This window comes from Symphalangus syndactylus, chromosome 21 (assembly GCF_028878055.3).
Source record: "Symphalangus syndactylus isolate Jambi chromosome 21, NHGRI_mSymSyn1-v2.1_pri, whole genome shotgun sequence".
Taxonomy (NCBI): Eukaryota; Metazoa; Chordata; class Mammalia; order Primates; family Hylobatidae; genus Symphalangus; species Symphalangus syndactylus.
This window is the reverse complement of record NC_072443.2, coordinates 79,626,685-79,648,495: the sequence shown is the minus strand read 5'-3', so window position 1 is coordinate 79,648,495 and position 21,811 is coordinate 79,626,685. Positions and strand designations below refer to the sequence as shown.

Genomic DNA, 21,811 nt, shown 5'->3' with positions numbered 1-21,811 from the left:
TCTCCATGAATGGGAGGTTGCTGTTGGCATTTGAGCAGGACTACCTTCATTTGGTGGCTCTCTCTCAGATTACAGAATGTTTACTATCACTGCCCAGCTCACTGAATGCCAGTAGCACCACTCTCATGTCATTGTAACATGAAAAACAGAAATGTACCTCTGAGTGTCCAAATGCCCAGGTCTCTAGATACAGAAGTGATTTTTTGATGTTGTAGATGTTGTTGTTTTATAGTTATTTTCCTGTCTTCTTTTGCGTTACAGTTAAACTATCACAGCTGTCAATCTTGTTTACAACCAAGGGCAATTCCAAATCCTAAGGAAACTTAAGAGGTCTTTTAATCTTCTTGACAGAAGTGAAACAAGCTCAACCAAAACATGAGAGTATGCCTACTATTTTAATAATTTCTAGGAAGAGGCCAGGCGAGGTGGCTCACGCCTGTAATCCCAGCACTTTGAGAAGCTGAGGTGGGAGGAATGCTTGAACCCAGGAGTTCAAGACCAGCCTGGGCAACATAGCAAGACCCCGTCTTAAAAACAAATAATTTCTAGGAAAAGAGATGCTATCATTCACAGAACACAGAGTTCATCATTCTACACCTATTATCTAATGGATATTTAGATTGGACTCACAAATAAATAGAAACACTAGAAATGGTTACATATTCATTAAGACAACAAATGATAATTTCTCACACATCTGTCTGCTAGGATACTTTGCCCAATTTTCTAATGAGCTGTTTAATGTTTATTTTTATTAGAGTTGTTTTTCATATTTTTAAAAAATTGGGTCTCTCCATAACATAGGCTCTCCAAATAATTTTCTCAATGTTTTTTGACTTTTGACAATTTTCAAGTTATTCATGTCAAAATAGTTCATCTTTCTTTACGACTTTCATGTCATCCATTCATGTATTTCCAGTTTCATGTCATCCATTCATGTATTCATTCATTCAAAATATTCAGGATTTTTGCTAACACCAGGATTTTTCTGGGTGCTGGAGAATTGAACCAGAGACATGGAACTAAACATGCTTATGAGGTTTAAATTCTTGTGTAGGCTAAATTAATTAATTTTAAGGCACAATGAAAAACAATCCACTAAAAGTATAATATGTCGGGCAGTGATGAGTGCTATGAAAAAACAGAAAAGGGGGAAGGGGAAAGGGAGTGAGTGAATGGAGTGTTATTTTACAGGCCTGGAGGGCAGTGAGGGAGCAAACTTCATGCATAACTGTGGCAGGTACCCATAAGGGCAAATGCCCTGAGGTAGGGATGTGCCTTCTGTCTGGGGCACAGCAAGGTGGCCAGTGTGGCCAGAGGATAGGGAGTAAGGGGAAGAAAAAGTAAGAGAAAAATATCTAAATTTAGACACGCCTTTTACTTACTAAATTTGTAAAAACATTCATCCATAATACAGTTTCAATTTTTTAATTAAAAGTTTTTGATTCATCTCTTAATTACTTCAACCATTTATTGTACCTTTTTCCCAGGGCTTTTTTTTTTAAAAAAAAAAGGTTTAGGAGGTACACATGCAGGTCTGTTACATGGATATATTGCACAATGGTGAGATTTGGGCTTCTAAGGTGCCCATCACCTGAATAGTGAACATTATACCCAACAGGTATTTCTTCAACCCTCCCCCATCCAGCCCTCCCCCTTTTATGATTCCCCTGTGTCTATTATTACATTTCCATCTCCCCAGGACTTTTAAACATCCCCTTTCTCATCCACCATTGTCCCATAGTGACTTGGATCTAGTTTTGAAGATGCTGTAGTCTGTCGCAGGGATCTCTCTACTCCTGATGCAGTACCATACTATTTTGATTTCTGTAGGCTTACCCTGTATTTTATGATTAACTTCTCATAAATCTTTAGTCATTTTCATACACCTTTGCTGGTTCTATTATACTTTCCATCTGATGAAAGATCCTAAAGATCATCTATTAAACTCCATAGTCTCTAAGTGATTGTGAAGAAGAGGAGGTGAAGAACATACTCAAGCTCAAGGCAAACAAACTCTCCTTCCCACCCAAACTCCTAGCCTTCAACACCTACCTGTTGTTTAACTGTACTCTAAACGACTTTGTGATAAGAAAGCTTGTGGACTGCTGAACTGAACAGTCATTTAAATCATTTAAGCCATATATGTTTATCTGTTTATTTGGTCTCTCTGATGTGACTGTTAAGTCTTGGAGGGCTGGGCTAGGGTTTGGACCAGTGGTTCTCAAACTGTGGTCCTGGACAAGCAGCAACACCTGGGAACTTATGGAAATGCAAATTCTAAGCCCCAACTAGGAATTAATAAATGGGAAACTCTGAAGATGGCGAGAAACCCTCCAGGTGCTTCTAGTGTATAATAAAGTGTGAAAAACCACTGATTTCGGGCCTGTACCACCCATCCAGAGCCAGGTGTATTACATGAGCTGGAAGTCTGTGGTCAGAGTCCTAAGATCTCATGTTAGTTTCAACACCAGCTAGCTGCGTGACCAAGGTAACACAGGGAAGTACAGGCATGCCACAGCTTATCACACTTTCCTTTATGCACTTTGCAAATATTGCATTTTTTACAAATTGAAGGTTTGCGGCAACCCTTTGTTAAATAAGTCTATTAGTGCTGTTTTTCCAACAGGACGTGTTCACTTCACGTCTCTGTGTCACATTTTGCCAATTCTTGAACTCTTTCAGACCTTTTCATCGATATTATATCTGTTATGGTGATTTGTGACCAGCAATCTTTGATGTTACTATTGTAGTTGTTTTCGGGAGCCACAAATTCTGCCCATATGAGATGGCAAATATAATTGATAACTGTGTGTGTTTTGACTGCTCCACAGACCAGCCATTCCCCATCTCGCTCCCATCTCCTCAGGCCTGCCTATTCCCTGAGACACAACAAGATCAAAATGAGGCCAATTAAAAACCCTCCGGTGGCCTCCTCGTGTTCAAGTGAAAGGAAGAGTTGCACTTCTCCTACTTTAAAAGCTAGAAACGATTAAGCTTAGTGAAGAAGGAATGTCAAAAGTCGTGATAGACCAAAAGCTAGGCCTCTTATGCCAAAGAGCTCAGTTTTGAATGCAACGGAAAAGTTCTTAAAAGAAATTTAAAATGCTACTCCAGGGAACACACAAATGATGAGAAAGCAAAACAGCCTTATGGCTGATACAGAGAAAGTGTGAGTGGTCTGGATAGAAAAGCAAACCAGCCACAACATTCCTTTAAGGCAAAGCCTAATCCAGGGCAGGTCCCCAACTCTCTTCAAATCTATGAAGGCTGAGAGAGGTGAAAGAGCTGCAGAAGAAAAATTTGAAGCTAGCAGAGGTTGGTTCACGAGGCTTACAGAAAGAAGCTATCTGTATAACATAAAAGCGTAAGGTGAAGCAGCAAATCCTGATGGAGAAGCTGCAGCAAGTTATCCAGAAGGTCCAGCTATGATCATTGATGAAGGTGGCCACACAAAACAATAGATTTTCAGTGTAGATGAAACAGCCTTCTATTGGAAGAAGATGCCATCTAAGACTTTCCTAACTAGAGAGGAGAAATCAATGTCTGACTTCAAAGCTTCACAGGACCAGCTGACTCTCTTGTCAGGGACTAATGCAGCTGATGACTTTAAGTCAAGTCCAACTCTCACTGACCATTCCAGAAATCTTAGGGCTCTTAAGAATTCGATTCTGCCTGTGCTCTATAAATAGAACAACAAAGCCTGAATGACAGCACATCTGTTTACAGCATGGTTAACTGAATATTTTAAGCCCACTGTTGAGAACAGTTGCTCAGAAAAAATATGCCTTTCAAAATATGACTGCTCATTGACAATGCACCTGGTCACCCAAGAGCTCTGCTGAAGATGTACAAGGAGATGAATGTGTTTTCATGCCTGTTAACACAGCATCCATTCTGCAGTCCATGGATCAAGGAGTCATTTTGACTTTCAAGTCTATTATTTAAGAACTACATCTCGTAAGACTACAGCTGCTATAGTGATTCTTCTGAAGGATCTGAGCAAGGCGAATAAAAAATCCTCTGGAAAAGATTCACCATTCTAGATGCCATTCAGAACATTTGTGATTCGTGGGAGAAGGTCAAAATATCAACATTAGCAGGAATTTGGAAGAAACTGATTCCAACCACAGATGACTTCGAGGGGTTCAAGACTTCAGTGGAGGTAGGAACTGCAGATATGGTGGAAATAGCAAGAGAAATAGAATTAGAAGGGGAGCCTAACGATGTGAGTGAATTGCTGCAATCTCGTGATCAAACTTGATGGATGAGGATTTGCTTATTATAGGTAAGAAAACCAAAAGTGGTTTCTTGAGATGGAATGCACTCTTTGAAGATGCTGTGAACATTGTTGCACTGACAACAAAGGATTTAGAGTATTACATAAATGTTGTTGATAAAGCAGCAGCAGGGTCAGAGATGACTGGCTCTAATTTTGAAAGAAATTCTACTGTGGGTAAAATGCTCTCAAACAGCACTGCATGCTACAGAGAAAACTGCTGCAAAAGGCAGAATCAACTGATGGGGCAAACTTCATTGCTGTCTTATTTTTAGAAATTGCCACAGCTACCCCAACCTTCAGCGACTACCACACAGATCAGTCGGCAGCCACCAACACCCAAGCAAGACCCTCTACCAGCAAAAAGGTTACAATCTGCTGAAGGCGCAAATGATCATTAACATTTATAGCAATACAATTTTTATTTTATTCTATTTGTTGGAGATAGGGTCTCACTCGGTTACCCAGGCTAGAGTGGAGTGGCGCCATCTTGGCTCACTGCAACCTCTGCCCAGGCTCAAGTGATTTTCCCATCTCAGCCTCCCCAGTAGCTGGGACTACAGGCACATGCCACCACGCCTGGCTAATTGTGTGTGTGTGTGTGTGTGTATTTTTTGTAGAGATGGGGTTTTGCCATGTTTACAGGCTGGTCTCAAACTCCTGAGCTCAAGTGATCCTCCTGACTCAGCCTCCATAAATGCTGGGATTACAGGTAGCATGAATCACTGCACCCAGCCATATTTTTAAATTAAGGTATGCACATTGTTTTTTTTAAGACATAATGCTATTGCACACTTAATACACTACAGCATAGTGTAAACATAACTTTTATCCAGACTGGAAAACCAAAATATGTGTGTGACTCGCTTTATTGCAATATTGCCTTTACTGCAGTGGTCTGAAACCAAACCCTCAATATCTCTGAGGTATGCCTGTCGCTTAAACTTGTAGCATCCCCTTCCTCATGAGAACAATATGAATATTGGTGTCTGTCTCATAAATGATTTTAATAATTACTTAGAATATAATATTCCTCGCACATTGAAAATGTTTAGTTAATGTACCTAATATGATAATAAACTCAGAAGTTATTTTTATTTTGTTTCAGATAATTTACTCTGCTAAACCTGGATCCTTTCATATTGGATCTAAAAGAAATCAGGGAATGGGGTAGTACAATTAACATATTTTTCTGGTTGTGTTGACAGAGAAGTAAGGGGTGGAGACAGCAATTTCTGGCAGGATTTTTTGGAGTTGGAACCCATTTCTAAAATAGCTAAGAATTTCCTTTTCTAAGGATGCCTATTTTTTCCTTTGAAAATGAATTATGTAACAAAGACAATAATTAAAAGGCCCCAGGGTCAAAAGCTCTTCCCACAAATAACTGTCCACACACTATTAGTTCATTTCCTATACACTCCCCTGGCAAGGCCCAACAAAAGCTAAAAGAAGATGGATGGACTTTGGAGGGTGACCTGAGGGTCAACTGATTCAGGGAGCGGAACTCATCAATACAGACGGCAAATTCCATCACAGAATTCCATCCACTATTAGTAGCATGTATTAGGTTGGTAAAAAAGTAACTGTGACTTTTGCCATTACTTTTAATGGCAAAAAACTGTAATTACTTTTGCACCAACCAATACAAACCTTTCCTGTTTCAAGCATCCAACTGTGCCTCGAAAAGTCAAGTATAGCATATTTCTCACACAGCTGCCCCAAAGTCAAGGCCCAGCCCTTTCTAGCCACAGTGCTTTTACAAATAACACATTTAGAACACAAATACCTAATGCATGCGGGGCTTCAAACCTAGATGATAGGTTGATGGGTGCTGCAAACCATCATGGCACATGTATACCTATGTAACAAACCTGCACATTCTACACATGTATCCCAGAACTTAAAGTATAATAAATTAAAAAAATATATATAAAACTGCATATGCTTTATTACCAAAACTATTATGGTGGATTAAATGGTACCCTTTCAAAAGATATGTCTACCTCTAAATGTGAACTTAGCTGGAAAAAGGATCTTTGCAGATGTAGTTACGAATCTTAAGATGAGCTCATCCTGGCCTAGGGTAGTCCTAAATCCAATGATAGGTCCTTATAAGAGAAGGGAAGGGAAACAGAATACACAGGGAGAATGGCATGTGATGATGCAGGCAGAGACGGAAGTGATGCATCCACAAGCCAAGAACACCAAGGATTGCCAGCAGCCACTAGAGGCTTGGAGAGAGGCACAGAACAGTCTCCCTCAGAGCCTCCAGAGGGAACCAACCCTGATGACACCTTGATTTTGGACTTCTGGCCTCCAGAAAAACAGACTAGAAGGAAATCACAGACTAGTGCTAAGTGTACTGGTGATTGGATTACAAAGTTGTGCTTGTTTTTTGCATAAATCGCTGGACTTTGCTGCATTTCCCAAATTGTCTAAACTGCATATTTATCATCCAACAATTTGACCAAAATTATTTTAGAATAAGAAATACACCTGCCTTAAAAATGTTTTTATCAAGGAGATACAGAGGACTACTAGAGGGTAGAGGAGAAAAAGGAGGGCAAGGGCTGAAAAACTACCTATTGGGTACTATACCCACTACCTGGATGATGGAATCATTTGTACCCCAAACTTCAGCATCATGCAACATATCCATGTAACAAATCTGCACATGTACCCTTGAATCTCAAAGAAAAGTTGAATTTTTTTGGGGGGAAAAGAAAACAAACTACTAAAGACCCAAAACACTTCTAATATTAAACATCGAAATAAAATGGAAGCTATGCATACATTTAAGAAAGGTTAATTAAAAACCAAGATAATTAAAAAAAGATAAGTATTTACCCAGTTTGTGGTGAGTCAGTTGAGTGATGGTGGTCATAATGATGAAGGGTTAAACCAAGGAATAAATGTTTGCAAATCAAACGTTGTAAGGAGCACCTCCTACCAACTCAAAGCTCAAAAACAATTTAAAAATACATGGAAGTCTTACAGGAAAAAAAATGCTGTTACACTAAAATTTTATTTAAAAAAAAAGTTCCATCTCCCAGAACCTAGGAAAACATATGTAATGTGTCCTTCTCTGCGGCTACAAACATGCCAAACCCAAAAATGAAGAACACTTTCCTCAACTATCTATTGTCTCCAAATTTTGGCTTCATAAAGATGAGAGGAGCTTGTCATTGTGTTTCCAAACAACTGAATACGTTGCTGGAGGAGTTTCAAAGGGCAAGTCACCAACGATGCAAATAACAGGGAGTACCCCTGGGTGCCTGACTGTGGAACAAAAGACTTTAGGAAATTATATTATCAGGGTAATTTCATAGTGTTGTTGAAGAAAGCAAACACCTGCATTCTTTTAATAAGTCCCCTGGAGGCCTAATTCCTCAGCACTCAAAGTAGGAGAACCCACTCTGGGTGTTATAGGTTCATATAATGAGCCGGTTTTTAAGAATTGTGAAAGCAGTTTCTGCATCACCAAGTAGTTTACCAAACATAAAAATCAAATAATGTGCTCATTAAACGCCTTCCAACAGTCAAATGTGCTTGTGTCTGTTTTGCCAATGTGACACCAAAGGTTGCTACATATATTCAAAAGCCTAGGTCCAAAGGCTGGATAACGACAATCTTGTTTATTTTTATGCTTGTTGATGTATAGTAGGCTGCTAAAAGGAGGTACTGTACATTCCCTCCCTTGACTGATCCCTTTTGTAGAGTTTTCCTCTAGGAAACATTATGCAAATGGAATTTTTAAAGCTGCCCTCCCCCCACACAAACTCTCCCAGACAGCCCAATTTACACCAAAGTTTTTAACAAGCTGAATGGAGCCCCATTTAATGTAGTCAGATCTGATTAGAAAACTGCAAGTGGCCTCCTATAGAACTGGAAGTCACGTTGCATTCGATTCGATTTTTCTCAAGGTGGCACCTTTCAGACACCTCAGTAAGCTCAACCCCACAACCTCTAATTTGAAGGGGTTTCCCTTTTAAGACTCTTGCCCCAAATAAACCAGCTAGTCCAGGGTTCTTCAGACATTTTGTTCTGTTTTAGACACTAGTCAGATCTCATCCCCAGGCCATAGAGAATATAAAACTGTTTTCCCCAAGGTACAGGTTTATATTTAGACCAGAAGAATCAAATGCCAGAGCTAAACACATTCTGGGTTCAAGAGCTTGTAATCTGGAGCCTCAAAGACCTGACTTCAAATCCTGATTCTGTTACTCATTTACCAATGTGAATGAGTGCATGCTACCTAACCTCCCTGCGTCCCCATATTTAAAAAGTGGAAGATAAAAGACACGCCTCAGGAAACTGTTTTGAGTATGAAATGAAGTGATTCCTGAAAGAAACCAAGCACACAGCAGGCCCTCAGTAATGTCTGCTCCTCCTTTACTGTATCTCCCAGAAAGGGAGGGCTTAGCTGCTGAGATGACTTGCTTAGCACAGCTGCCCCTGCCAGGTAGTGACTTTATGCCACCCCACCATTCATTACATCCTTCCAGTCATGTACACTCACTCACTGGTTTCTTTCAAATCAGTAGTCACAAAATCTGATGTCTGCAGTGGCCAACCAGTAACGTAAATGAGCAAGGCAGGCCAGGTGTAAGACAATAGCGAATGGTGGAAACTGTGAAAAAGTTGAGCACATGTTTCATCTTAAAGGAAAAGAAGAAATATTAGACTAGGTTTGCCAGATTTTGTCATCTTTCCAGAGAAAGCCAAAATCTGAATTTTTACACAATATCTTAAATGTTGGCCACTAATTTAAAATGTAAAGCCTGTGCAATGCTAACAAAATATACCTACAGGCCAGATCTAATCTCAGGAGCTTCCAGAGTGTGATCTCAGGTTCAAATTTTATAGAAATATCCATGTTTCTCATGCTTCAGATGAGGGAGCTTCTACTTAGGGGCTTGTGATCATGTAAATGGAAATGTTTAATGTGGCACAACGGGAGTCAAAAAAACTCATTAAGCAGGCTAGGGGGAAACTGATTAAGTATTGCCTTGATGACGTGTGGTTTTCATCACGGACATGAATTTCCATTGTCCATTTGGTGGGACGCAGGGTCTAAGAAAGGCCCCTTTTTATGTACTGACCCCAGGGGCAGAGTTTGAAAGTTATCTTTCTGTTATAGTTTACAAACTGTTTTTATAAATATCATATGCATAATTCACTTAGGCAAAACGATTGTGAGGTTGTAGGGTCCAATTCTATCAACCTCCATTTCACCTAAAGTGAGTGTGTAACACGCAATATGAATCTATTATTCTATCAGAAGTCTCATTCCTTTGGAACCTAAAGTCCTACACAAGGAGGCCCTCCATTCTATTTCTTCTAAGTTTAGCCATGAGACAAGAATCATCACTCCCGTTCACCAAATGAAAGGCTTTTACTCACGGTGGGTGATATGGTTTGGCTGTCTTCCCACCCAAATCTCATCTTGAATTCCCACATGTTGTGGGAGGGATCCAGTGGGAGGACACTGAACCATGGAGGCAGGTCTTTCCCAAGCTGTTCTGATGCTAATGAATAAGTCTCATGAGATCTGATGGTTTAAAAAGGGAAGTTTCCCTGCACAAGCTCTCTTCCCTTGTCTGCTGCCATGTGAGATGTGCCTTTCACCTTCTGCCATGATTGTGAGTCTTCCCCAGCCATGTAGAACTATAAGTCCATTAAACCTCTTTCTTTTGTAACTTGCCCAGTCTCGGTCCCAGTGCAGTGGCTCACATCTGGAATCCCAGCACTTTGGGAGGCCAAGGCAGGCAGATCACTTGAGGTCAGGAGTTTGACACCAGCCTGGCCAGTATGGTGAAACTCCATCTCTACTAAAAATACAAAAATTAGCTGGGCATGGTGGCACACACCTGAAATCCCAGCTACTCAGGAAACTGAGGCAGAAGAATCGCTTGAACCCAGGAGGCAGAGGCTGCAGTGAGCTGAGATCATGCCACTGCACTCCAGCCTGGGCGATAGAGTGAGACTCAGTCAAAAAACAAACAAAAAAAATTGTTTGTCTCTGGTATGTCTATATCAGCAGCATGAAAATGGACTAATACAGTAAATTGGGACCAGTAGAGTGGGACACTGCTGAAAAGATACCTGAAAATGTGGAAGCAACTTTGGAACTGGGTAACAGACAGAGGTTGGAACGTTTGGAGGAAGGCAGGAAAATGTGGGAAAGTTTGAAATTTCCTAGCGACTTGTTGAATCGCTTTGCCCAAAATGCTGACAGCAATATGGACAATAAGGTCCAGGCTGAGGTGGTCTCAGATGGAAATGAGGAATTTCTTGGGAACTGGAGCAAAGGTGATTCTTGTTTTAGCAAAGAGACTGGAGGCATTTCGCCTCTGCCCTAGAGATCTGTGGAACTTTGATCATCTTCAGAGAGATGATTTAGGGTATCTGGAAGAAGAAATTTCTAAGTAGCAAAGTATTCAAGAGGCAACTTGGGTGCTGTTAAAGGCATTCAGTTTTAAAGGGAAATACAGCATAAAAGGAAAATTTGCCACCTGACAATGCACTAAAAAAGAAAATCCCATTTTCTGAGGAGAAATTCAAACTGGCTGCAGAAATTTGCATAAGTAATGAGGAGCTGAATGTTAACCATCAAGACAAACAAGCATGTCAGAGACCTTTGCAGCAGCCCCTCCCATTACAGGTCCAGAGGTTTTGGAGGAAAAAATGGGTTTGTGGGCTGGGCCCAGAGTTTCCATACTAAGTGCAGTCCAGGGACTTGGTGCCCTGTGTCCCAGCGGCTCCAGCCATGACTAAAAGGGGCTAAGGTACAGTCTGGACTGTGGCTTCAGAGAGTGGAAGCCCCAAGTCTTGGCAGCTCTCACGTAGTGTTCACCCTGTGGGTGCGAAGAAGTCAAGAACTGAGGTTTGGGAATCTCTGCCTAGATTTCACAGGATGTAATGGAAATGCCTGAGTACCAGGGCAGAGGTTGGCTTCAGGGACAGGGCTCTCATGGAGGACCCCTGCTGGGGCAATGCAGAAAGAAAATGTGGGGTTGGAGCCCCCACAGAAAGTCCCTACTGGGGCACTGCTTATTGGAACTGTGAAAAGAGGGCTGCCTTCCTCCAGACCCCAGAATGGTAGATCCACTGATAGCTCGCACTGTGTGCCTGGAAAAGGTGCAGACGTTCAACACTAGTCTGACAAAGCAGCCAGGAAGGGGGCTACACACTGCAAAGCTAATGAGGTGGAGCTGCCCAAGGCCATGGGAGCCTACCTCTTGCATCAGCATGACCCGGATGTGGGACACAAAGTCAAAGGAGATCATTTAGGAGCTTTAAAATTTTACTGCCCCACTGGATTTGGGACTTGCATGGGGCCTACAGCCCCTTTGTTTTGGCCAATTTCTCCCATTTCGAATGGCTGTATTTACCCAATGCCTGTACACCCATTGTATCTAGGAAGTAACTAACCTGCTTTTGATTTTACAGGTTCATAGGCGGAAGGGATTTGCCTTGTCTTGGATGAGACTTTGAACTGTGGACTTTTGAGTTAATGCTGAAATGAGTTAAGACTTTGGGGAACCCGGCCAGGCGCGGTGGCTCACGCCTGTAATCCCAGCACTTTGGGAGGCTGAGGCGGGCGGATCATGAGGTCAGGAGATTGAGACCATCCTGGCTAACATGGTGAAATCCCGTCTCTACTAAAAATACAAAAAATTAGCTGGGCGTGGTGGCAGGCGCCTGTAGTCCCAGCTGCTCAGGAGCCTGAGGCAGGAGGATGGTGTGAACCAGGGAGGTGGAGCTTGCAGTGAGCCGAGATCGTGCCACTGTACTCCGGCCTGGGTGACAGAGTGAGACTCTGTCTCAAAAAAAAAAAAAAAAAAAAAAAGACTTTGGGGAACTGTTGGGAAGGCATGATTGGTTTTGAAACGTGAGGACATGAGATTTGGGAGGCGCCAGGGGTAGAATGATATGGTTTGGCTATGTCCCCACCCAAATCTCATCTTGAATTCCCATGTATTGTGGAAGGGACTCAGTGGGAGGTAATTGAATCATGGTGGCAGGTCTTTCCTGTGCTGTTCTCTTTATTATTATTATTTAGTTTTATTTTTTTGAGATGGAGTCTCGCTCTCTTGCCCAGGCTGGAGTGCAATGGCATGATCTAAGCTCACTGCAACCTCCACCTCCCAGGTTCAAGCGGTTCTCCTGCCTCAGCCTTCTGAGTAGTTGGGATTGCAGGTGCATGCCACCATGCCTGGCTCGTTTTTGTATTTTTAGTAGAGACGGGGTTTCACCATGTTGGTCAGGCTGGTATCGAACTCCTGACCTCGTGATCCACTCGCCTCAGCCTCCCAAAGTGCTGGGATTACAGGCATGAGCCACCTCTGTTCTCATAATAGTGAATAAGTCTCACAAGATCTGATGGTTTAAAAAGGGAAGTTTCCCTGCACAAGCTCTCTTCTCTTGTCTGCCACCATGTGAGACATGACTTTCACCTTCTGCCGTGATTGTGAAGCTTCCCCAGTCACACAGAACTGTAAGTCCATTAAACCTCTTTCTTTTGTTAGTTGCCTAGTCTGGTGTATGTCTTTATTAGCAGTGTAAAAATGGACTAATACAGTGGGGAAGTAACTTGTTATAGATTATATAACCTACAATTTCCAGGCCCTTGAACCCAGATATTCTTCCTCCTCATATACCCTGTCTTTATTAAACCCTATTGAAACCACAAACATATATCAAGCCCAAGTTACAGGCCATGAACAGTGGGAGGCACATTACATGCATTCCCCCACCACAAGCTCACGAGACAAATAGTAGTATCCCTATTTTTCTGATGAGAAAAATCAAGGCTCAAAAATATTAAGTCACTTGCCCGAGGCCATTCAGCTGGTGAGAGACAAAGCCAAATCTACAATTCCAGCAATGTCTTCAAAGCCAGTCCCTTTAACCACTCAGCTATAATCCTTTCATTTAAACCCTTACAAGCTTCATAGAAGTTTCTGAGACACTGGCTAGAAATATACATTTCCCCCGGAGATCGTTCCCCATGAATCTCCCATACACAGGCCGGTTCAATCCCTTTGATCTCAAAAAGCTCAAGATCTGGAAGTCATTCCCATTAGGGAATGCTTCCTCTCTCCATAGGGAAATCCCTCTGGGGTACTCATTAATCACATGGTTAAAGGACAACCTTTGAGTTTTTTGAACCAAGAAACCACAAAATAACAAATTTATTAGGCTCTCACTCATCCCAACAACCTTAAACTAAAGAGGCATTAGGAGGAAGGACAACCTTTCAACAGAATGTGGGTATCGCGTTCATGGTTAAAAACAAATAAAATTTATTTTGAACAAAAGATGACTGACATCAATGCTCTGTGTTTTCTCAGTAGTCATCAAGCACAAATTGTCACTCGGGGTGATTAAACAAGGATTAATTACCAGGTTGCTATACAAGTTGAGATGTTTCAAAGTTTCGGCCCAAAGAGCACATAAATGTACTCAAATTTTTAAAAGAATGGGGGTGCAAATTGGCACCATCTTTTCGGAGGACAATTTGGCAAGAGCGCTTAAAATTTTAAATGTTAACCTCCTTTCACCTAGTAATTCCAATTATACCACAGAAGCATAAAATTGAGTAAAAACACACAGGCATGTTGTAGCATGAGAAAAGCTATCATTATATGATATATAATTAGGAACAATGGAGAACAACCAAAGTGGTCATGAAGGGAGAAATTCTGATTCAATCATAATCCATATAATGGATTCTGAAAACTAATAAATACCTTAGATGTTTTTGGCTTTTATATACTGACACGGAAAAATGTCCGGAAAGTATTTCTAAGTATGAAAAAAAGTAAGCTATAAAAGACAATATGTAGAATGTGTATTTTCTGTTAAAGCAATATTAATACATAATCTGAATGAACCTAAGGAAATAATATCAGACTATAAACAACATATATCTTTAGCTTAGGGGTGAGCAAACTGATTCTGTATACAGCCAGATAGTAAATACTTTCAGTTTTGCAGGCCATAAGGGCTGTCTCAACTACTCTGCTACTGCAAAAGCAGCCTCAGATGTTACTAAATGAACAGGCATGGCTGTGTTCCAATGAAACTTTATTTATGGACTCTGAAATTGAAATTTTGTATCATTTTTACATGCTACAAAAATGTTACTCTTCTTTTGATTTTTTTTCAACGATTTTAAAACGTGAAAACCATTCTTAGCTAGCAGGCCATACAAAACAGGTAGCAGGCTAATTTTGTCCCACAGGCTGCAGCTTGCCAACCCCTGGTCTAGAAGGTATGAAAAAGAACGGGTTTCCCCTCTATGATATGTATTTTTTAATGTGTGCACATGTGTGAGATATTTTAATATCTTTTAAAATAGTTATGTCTATTTCCAAAAACAGGTAATAATACAGATATACTGGCATAAACTGATATATTTCCTGTAGAGAAAAAAACCCTGTAAGGTATTGCAACTTCTATCAGGGGTATTATTAAATGCCAATGACATAAAGTGAGCCAACCTGCAACCTTCTTCTCAGCTAAGTATCTTTCCCTGCCTTGATGTTAGGCATAACTCAATCTACACTTCCCCCAACCCCCACCCCCCAAAAAGCCTTTCCTTGTTTTCCCATTTCTTGGCATGTCAGTGACTGAGGCAGAGTGTTTTTCCTCCCCAAGCAAAATAATCAGCGGGAACCCATTTCTTAGCCAAATTACAATCCATTAAAGGAAACCAGGCCGGCATCACCCTGAATTGCTGCCTCAGTCATCAATCAACACAATCGCCCAGGCAACTAAGGAGGGAGGCTTTTCAAGGCGCAGTCTTGACTAGCCCAGTGAGTGCTGCCTCTGGAGCAACTGCATCCCGGCCAAAGCATCCCGGCTGGAAAGGCAGCCGTTGTCTGGAGACAAACAGCTCTGCATAATTATAACGATCTCACAACACTCCCCCTGCACTGGGCATTCCACGTCAGTTGCCCATGAAAGTGGGACTCCAAGAGGCTTGTTAGGAAAGCCCGTCTTTTAATGCTCAAGTTGAATCTACATTTATCAGCAAAGCTGAAACGTTAAAGGGATTACAAGGGGCTTAGAATCCACTGGAGGCTCATTGATCTTGTCTTGCAAGCCTCATCTCCACATGCTCTTTAGAAAACGCTTTGGTCTGTCCCCTAGCTCTTTGGTTGCCTTGGATTTTACCATCATTCTCATCTAAGTTGGAGGGGGTCTTTCCTCTAGCCCTGATTCCAAAAGATTCTCAGATCCCTTTATTCTAAACTAAGAGAAGCTATTTGCATGTTCCCCTAGATAGTGATATAGACCAAGGGTCAGCAAATATTTCCTGTAAAGATCCAGATACTAAATATTTTAGGTTTTCTGGGCTATACAATCTCGGCTGCAGCTACTCAAGTCTGCCACTGTAGCACAAAAACCTGCTCATTCAGGATTTGCAAGCTCCAATCACTTCCAGTCCCCGATAGGTAACCTAAATATCTGAGCCATAGATAAGATGTAAGTAAATGAGTATGACTTTGTTCGGATAACACTTTTTTCTGGGTACCAAAATCTGAATTTCATGTAATTTTCATATGTTGTGAAATGTTATATTCTTTTGATTTTTCTCCCCAACCATCTAAAAATGTAACTCATGAGCCATACAAAACAGGAAAAGGGTCACATTTGGCCAGCAGGCTGTATTTAACTGACACCAATCTAGACCTTTGCTATTCAAAGTGTGGTCCCTCAACCAGCTTCACAGCATCATCTTAAAGCTTGGTAGAAATGTAAAATCTCGGGCCCCACCTCAAATCTATAGAATCAGAATCTGAATTCTGAACAAGAGTCCCCAGTAATTTGTATGCAAGTTTGAGAAGTCCCGGCCCAGAACACAGACTTTTAAAGTCAGATGGGGACAAAATACCATTAAGTAGTTGGCTGTGTAACCATAGGCAAATTACTTAACTCCTCTGAGACTCAGTTTCCTTACCTGTTAAAATGCATGTAAATAACTGCACTTACCTTCTAGGGCTGTCATAAATGATAAGGTAGAAAAGATGTAAAACACTTTCCTGGCACTGTCAAGCTTTAAAATGGCAGCTGATAGAGAAGCTCACTTTCTCTTTGCGGGAGATGAGACTGCTCATTCAGGATTTGCAAGCTTCAATCACTTCCAGTCCCTGACAGGTAACCTAAATATTTGAAGAGTTCCCTGAACTCAACTAGATTGCTGGAGAGGATGGTGAACTGAGGTCACGCCCATCTAAGGGGCAGCTACTCAGCTCCTGCCAGATACTGTCGGAAATGCGGGAAAGTAGCCCGGATGTTACCTGATCTTTGGATTTTTCAACAGAAGCCGGAAACCCGGGCTTATGTTAGAAAAAGCCTCCTTATTTAATATGTTGTATGGATCAAGCAAAACCTATCTGCAAGCTGGATTTGACTCAAGGGCTTCCAGTTTGTGAGCACTGCTTTAGAGCAAGTAACAAGAGGCAGTGAATCACAAGAAAATGAGCCAAAGTTGGTTTTGGAGCCAAATCCCAGCAGCATTCTCCCTAGCCAGGTGACCTTGGGTTAAGTTACTTAACAACCCTCAGCCTCAGTTTTCTCACTAGAAAAATAATCACATCTGCTTTATAGGGTTTAGTGAGGATTAAATTAAAATGTATGTAAAAGACGGAAGCATGATCCCGGACAAAGCAGGCGCTCGTTCTTATTGCTGATGCTGTTTTGGTATTACCATAATTATTGCTATTATTATTCATCAGTTCTTGGCATGTAGATAAGCAAATCTTCATTGTAAAAATAGCTATTTTTCTCTCCCTGTTCAAACTGGTTGCAAACAAGCAAGGCCAATTAACCCCCCCACTCAGAAAGCTATCTCGTAGCAGGGTAAGCTAAGTGCTTAGTTATTAATGATTTTGTTCTGGCGGCAGTCCGTGAAGATACCCTAATCTTCCTTAATGAAAATTTCCTCAGCAGCCCAGCCCTGCAGAGTCTCCCCTAGGCCACCCTGAAGTGATGTTTCTTCCAGGATAGGTCACCTGCAGGGAGCACCCCGCAGTGGCCACCTTTGCTCCCCCAGCTGCCTTACATCAGGTGAAGGAGAAAGGTCCTGCTGACAATTGTGAGACCTTTGTACTCCAAGACCCATAAATACCTGTGTCTTGGAGGTTTTTGCTTTTTCGTTTTTGTTCTTTTTAGAAATTCTAAAAAAACCCACATTTGCTACCTAAAGGTGTGAGTGGCACAAAAATGGAAAGAGTAAATGATCACTCAGGAAAATCCCCATAAAATATACAAGACTTCAACAGGACCGTGGGCATCTTTCCTGACAGAGAGGAAGACTCGACGTAGGAAAAGCAATTTGCCATACACAGTGCTGGGTGTTTTAACTCAGTGCTTCTTAATCTTTAATGCGTACAAGAAGCAGCCGGGGATCTCGTTCAAGCTCAGGTTTGGATTGAGGAGGTCTGGGGCAGGGCCAGACACTTTGCATTTCTAACAATCTCCCAGGAGATGGTGATGTTGCCGGTACCTGCACCAGGTGCGAATGAGCATGATCCTCCTCCCTTGCTTCATTTAGGTCTCTGCTCAGATGTCACCTTCTCAGAGAATCCTTTCCTGACTACTTTATCTAAAATGTGATTAGTGGAATAAGGTCAGGAATGTTGTTTTGTTCTTTGCTGTGTCACCAGAGCACCTGGCGCAGAGCAAGCCCTCAAATATTTGTTCATTAGAGAGCTGCCAATTTGACAGGTGAGGAAAATGGAACTCAGGCAACCTAAGTCATTTGCTCAAGGTCACACAGCTTGCTAAAGCCATTGCAAATGCCAGCCCTGCTCTATCTGAACTTCAAAGCCCCACCATGTCAGAGGGAAGCAAAGTTTGTTTACAACATACTTCCTCCCTAGAACTTTACTGCCGTCATGCCGGGAGGCAGTAACACAATTCTATCCTGTTTTTAAGAGATGCCTGCTGTGTGGACAAAGTACTGGAAGGGGACCAGAGAGGCCAATGAAGGGGATGATGCGGTGAACAAGGGCAACAAGTGATCATCTTAGGGTTCCTTGGTATTTCGGGTGAGAACAGTTCCGTTCTCCCTGGGTCAGACCAAAGGCAGCACTCGGCCTCTGTGTCAGGCCCACCTTTTCTTCCCACCCAGGCACAACTCTCTCTCCCAGGGGCTCATGCCTGCCCCAGTGAGAGGGGTGTAAAGTGGGTTTCAAACTGTCAAAAAGAAGACCGTGCTGTGTAACCCAGAAATAGTTATCTCTATTCTCCAAAAGGTCACCCAAAAGTATGCCCATGGGGAAAAGGAGGGGATAAGAGCAAGGAGCTGCTGCCTTTCCAGCAATGGGTGGAAGTGCCATAAAAACCCTATTCATGGAGCCAAAGTGGTCTTTCTGCTGGGGTAGGGCAATTGCTTCAGCATGAAAATCTGTAAAGCCTGTTGAAAGGGTCTCTTTCCAAAAGAATAGTTCCATAATGGGCTGAAAATGAAACATTTGTTTTCCCTTTGCAAAATCAGCTAGATTAAAACAGCTTAAAATTATTCCAAAGGCTGTGATCATGAAGGTCTAGAGTGGCCCTGGACCCCTAGGATCCCCAGATACACTAGTTATGTCTCCTCCTGAGCAGTGGTTGAGGGGATGCTAAAAATCATTAACAAAATTAGCAAATATTTATCATATGCCTGGGACTGGACAAAGCATGTGTTTTTCAAGATCTCATTTAATCCCTACAATCATGCTCTGCATTAAATGCCATAATTATGCCCACTTAACAGTAGGGAAACTGGGAACTAGGGAGAGTAGTGACAGACAGGTGATCGGGGATCACACAGTGAAGGAGAGAAGTCAGGCTACACACCCACCCTGCGCCACTGCCCCAAAAAGCCCCTGTTCAGAAGCTGACCCAAGGGCTGCAGATAGGGGAGGAAAGGAAAGTTGGAAATCGCTTACTCTGCTGCTCATTACTCTGCCTCTCCCACCCCGACTAGAGCACAAGATGCATCAAAAAGGAAGCACTCGGTAGTTTTGTCATGCTGGATTTGGTTTACAAAATAAGGCTTCTACACCTATTCTCATTTTTTCACGCATGTTCATATTTGGGCCAAACAAGGGGCTGGGCTACAGCACACCTATCTGGGCTACCACATCGGTACCACTGATGAATGTCTATGTCTGCCAATTACATATTTATAAGGTCACCTGCCTTGACTCCGACACAGAAGTTATTAAATGCTTGGGAGCCATAAGGGTTGAGCTCAGTGCCCTGAAACAAAGGCAAAGAGGCTGCCAGACCCATCTGAAGCAGGAACAAAAGCCTTTAATTTCTGAAGGAGCTGGTTGGGAGTTTTCTTATAACTGGGTGCCCAGCACACATTACAAATGGGGTAAAGTAGAGATGCACTAATGCCGTGGGGGGGTGTGGCGGGGGGGCGGGGCGGAGGGCGGAGTGTGGAACCAAAGCAGGCTTTTCTGCCTAGCATCCAGAAAAAGCCCTCTTCATAAGCAGCTTGAGTGGTGGAGAAAGGGGGAAAGATGCACTAATCCAAGAAAGAATGTGTTATGATATTGCACAATTTTCTCCTGTCACCAGTTTTTCCTTTTTATGAAGACGCCAGGGAGGATTCACCTCTTGCTTGAAATCAGCAAACTGACAGCTTGTAAGCCTGCACCCCAACTTTTCCCAACCAGAGCCCCAGCAGCCAGATGCATTGGGAGGGCACCCAGCTCCCTTGTCTCCCAAACGTAATCATTCCAATCCAAGCTGGGGCTGCCTGGAAGTCAACACTCAAGGCACATTTAATAAGAAACATCTGGCCACCGAAGAGGGTTGACACGGCGCAGGCGGGCAGCAATGGATTTGTGGTTGGGACCCAGAGTTACAGGCGCTGAATTAAAAACACAATTGGAAAACACCAGCTAGTCCAGGGAATCCTACAGGCACAGCACTGTGGCACTTGGCAACACTGCCATGCCCAGGGTGAATTGTTTTGGAGTGAGTTACCTAGACACATAGTGCCCGTGCTGGGGATCCACAGTTCTCACATCAGGGAAACGCAGCCTTGAGCCCTGCTCTCCTGCGTCTCCCAGTGTCTGGCCACCACTTCCACCTCCAATATTTGTAGCAGATGTAGCTCCGCTCTTAAAGAAACAGCCTTTGCATTCTTTCCATGTGACTTACAAGTGAGATTTAAGGCAGGGGGGAATATATATATATATCTATATTACATATTGCATATTTTTTCTTGCTGCAGTGTTGTGCATTTAAGGCTTCCTACCTCCATTTATGCAAGGCGAACCCAGGGCACTGGTCACCACAGGCGTTACATGGCTGGCCTCGCTCTATCCGCCCCAGTCCGGTCAACTTCAAAACAAAAAGACAACACACGCATGTCTCCACCACGGGGTCTCCCTCCACAGCCCCACTCCTGTCCCTGGCAGGATGGCCTGCCCCTCCCACCCCACCTTCTGTGATTTGAGTCAACTGCTCCTCTTCTGTATGGGGGACACGGGGCGGGCCGCTGCCAGTGCCCCAGGGTGGTCTCCCGCCTGCTTGGGCAAGGGTGCGCGGACCCAGGCAGGCTGCCTCCGGCATGGGCACCACACCACCAAGAAATGGCCACGGCTGGGGCTTTGTCTCCCCCAGACACCTTGGTCACGGGTTTCTAAGAAACAAAAGCAAGACCCTTCAGTTCCCTGGAGTCCGCAAGAAGCGAGCATCGCGCGCCCGCCCTAGACTGGGCTGGTGCTCCCGGAAAGGGGGCAGCAGAGGACACCCCAAAAGACAGCCCTAAAGTCCAAGTCCCCGCTAGAGCTCCAAGTGGCTGGACGCCGGAGCTTTGGTGCTAGGATTCCGATTTGCCTGGAGCGAGGGGGCTTTCCAGGGATCCCCCAGACTGTGACCCTGAGGGCCACCGTTCGGGTCTCACCGTCGCCCAGCCGGGGGGTTGGAACTTAACCCCTCCCGCGCCTTAGAGCGCTCTCTCGCGCCCTGGACGCGCCCCGCCCGCGGGGCCGGCTTACCTGGGGCCACAGGTGCGCAGCCGCGGGGCGCAGTGGGGCTGCGCGCGGGCGCTCGCGGCCGGCTGGAGGTGCCCGGCGATCGGCCCCGCTCGAGCGGGGGACACTCACCGAGCGGCTGGAGAGTCTTTTCCGGGAGCTCCGGCTGAACATGGCCGGACGCCTCCTGCTCGCAGCGCCGTCCGTCGGTCCGTCCGCGCCGCGGCCGGGAGGGCGGGTCGCCTGGGCGGGCACCCTCGGCGGCCGCTGGCCTGGCTGTCTCCGCCTTGCAGCCCCCGGCTCGCTCCGGAGCGCACGCCTACTCCTCCTCCCTTCGCTCTGCCTCTCCCTCCCCTCCCGCAGGTCCCTCCCTCTCTCCCGGCATCCCCCCGCCCTCCCGGGTTCGCCCCGCGGTCCACCCGCTCTTCCCATCCCTCCCCCGCACCCGGCTGGGGCCACTTTCTCCCTTTCCTTGGCTTCTAGGCCCACTGGGCACAACTCCCGGCGCTCACCTGGTCCCGCCCCCTAAGGCTGGTCCCTC

The 21,811-nt window shown here is 43.8% G+C and overlaps 1 long non-coding RNA gene across 3 annotated transcripts in view; it reads right to left on the bottom strand.

Annotated features, from left to right (window-relative positions):
• The window catches only part of LOC134735496 (uncharacterized), a 100,590-nt gene extending 79,055 nt beyond the window's left edge, over positions 1-21,535 (bottom strand). For 2 of the 3 annotated variants that reach the window (XR_010118677.1, XR_010118678.1), the window contains exons 1-2: positions 21,403-21,535; positions 20,550-20,635 (exon numbers count right to left, since the gene is read on the bottom strand). This is a non-coding gene — a long non-coding RNA (uncharacterized lncRNA). The other variant, XR_010118679.1, reaches the window with a different exon arrangement.
• Between the last annotated feature and the right edge of the window lie 276 nt (positions 21,536-21,811).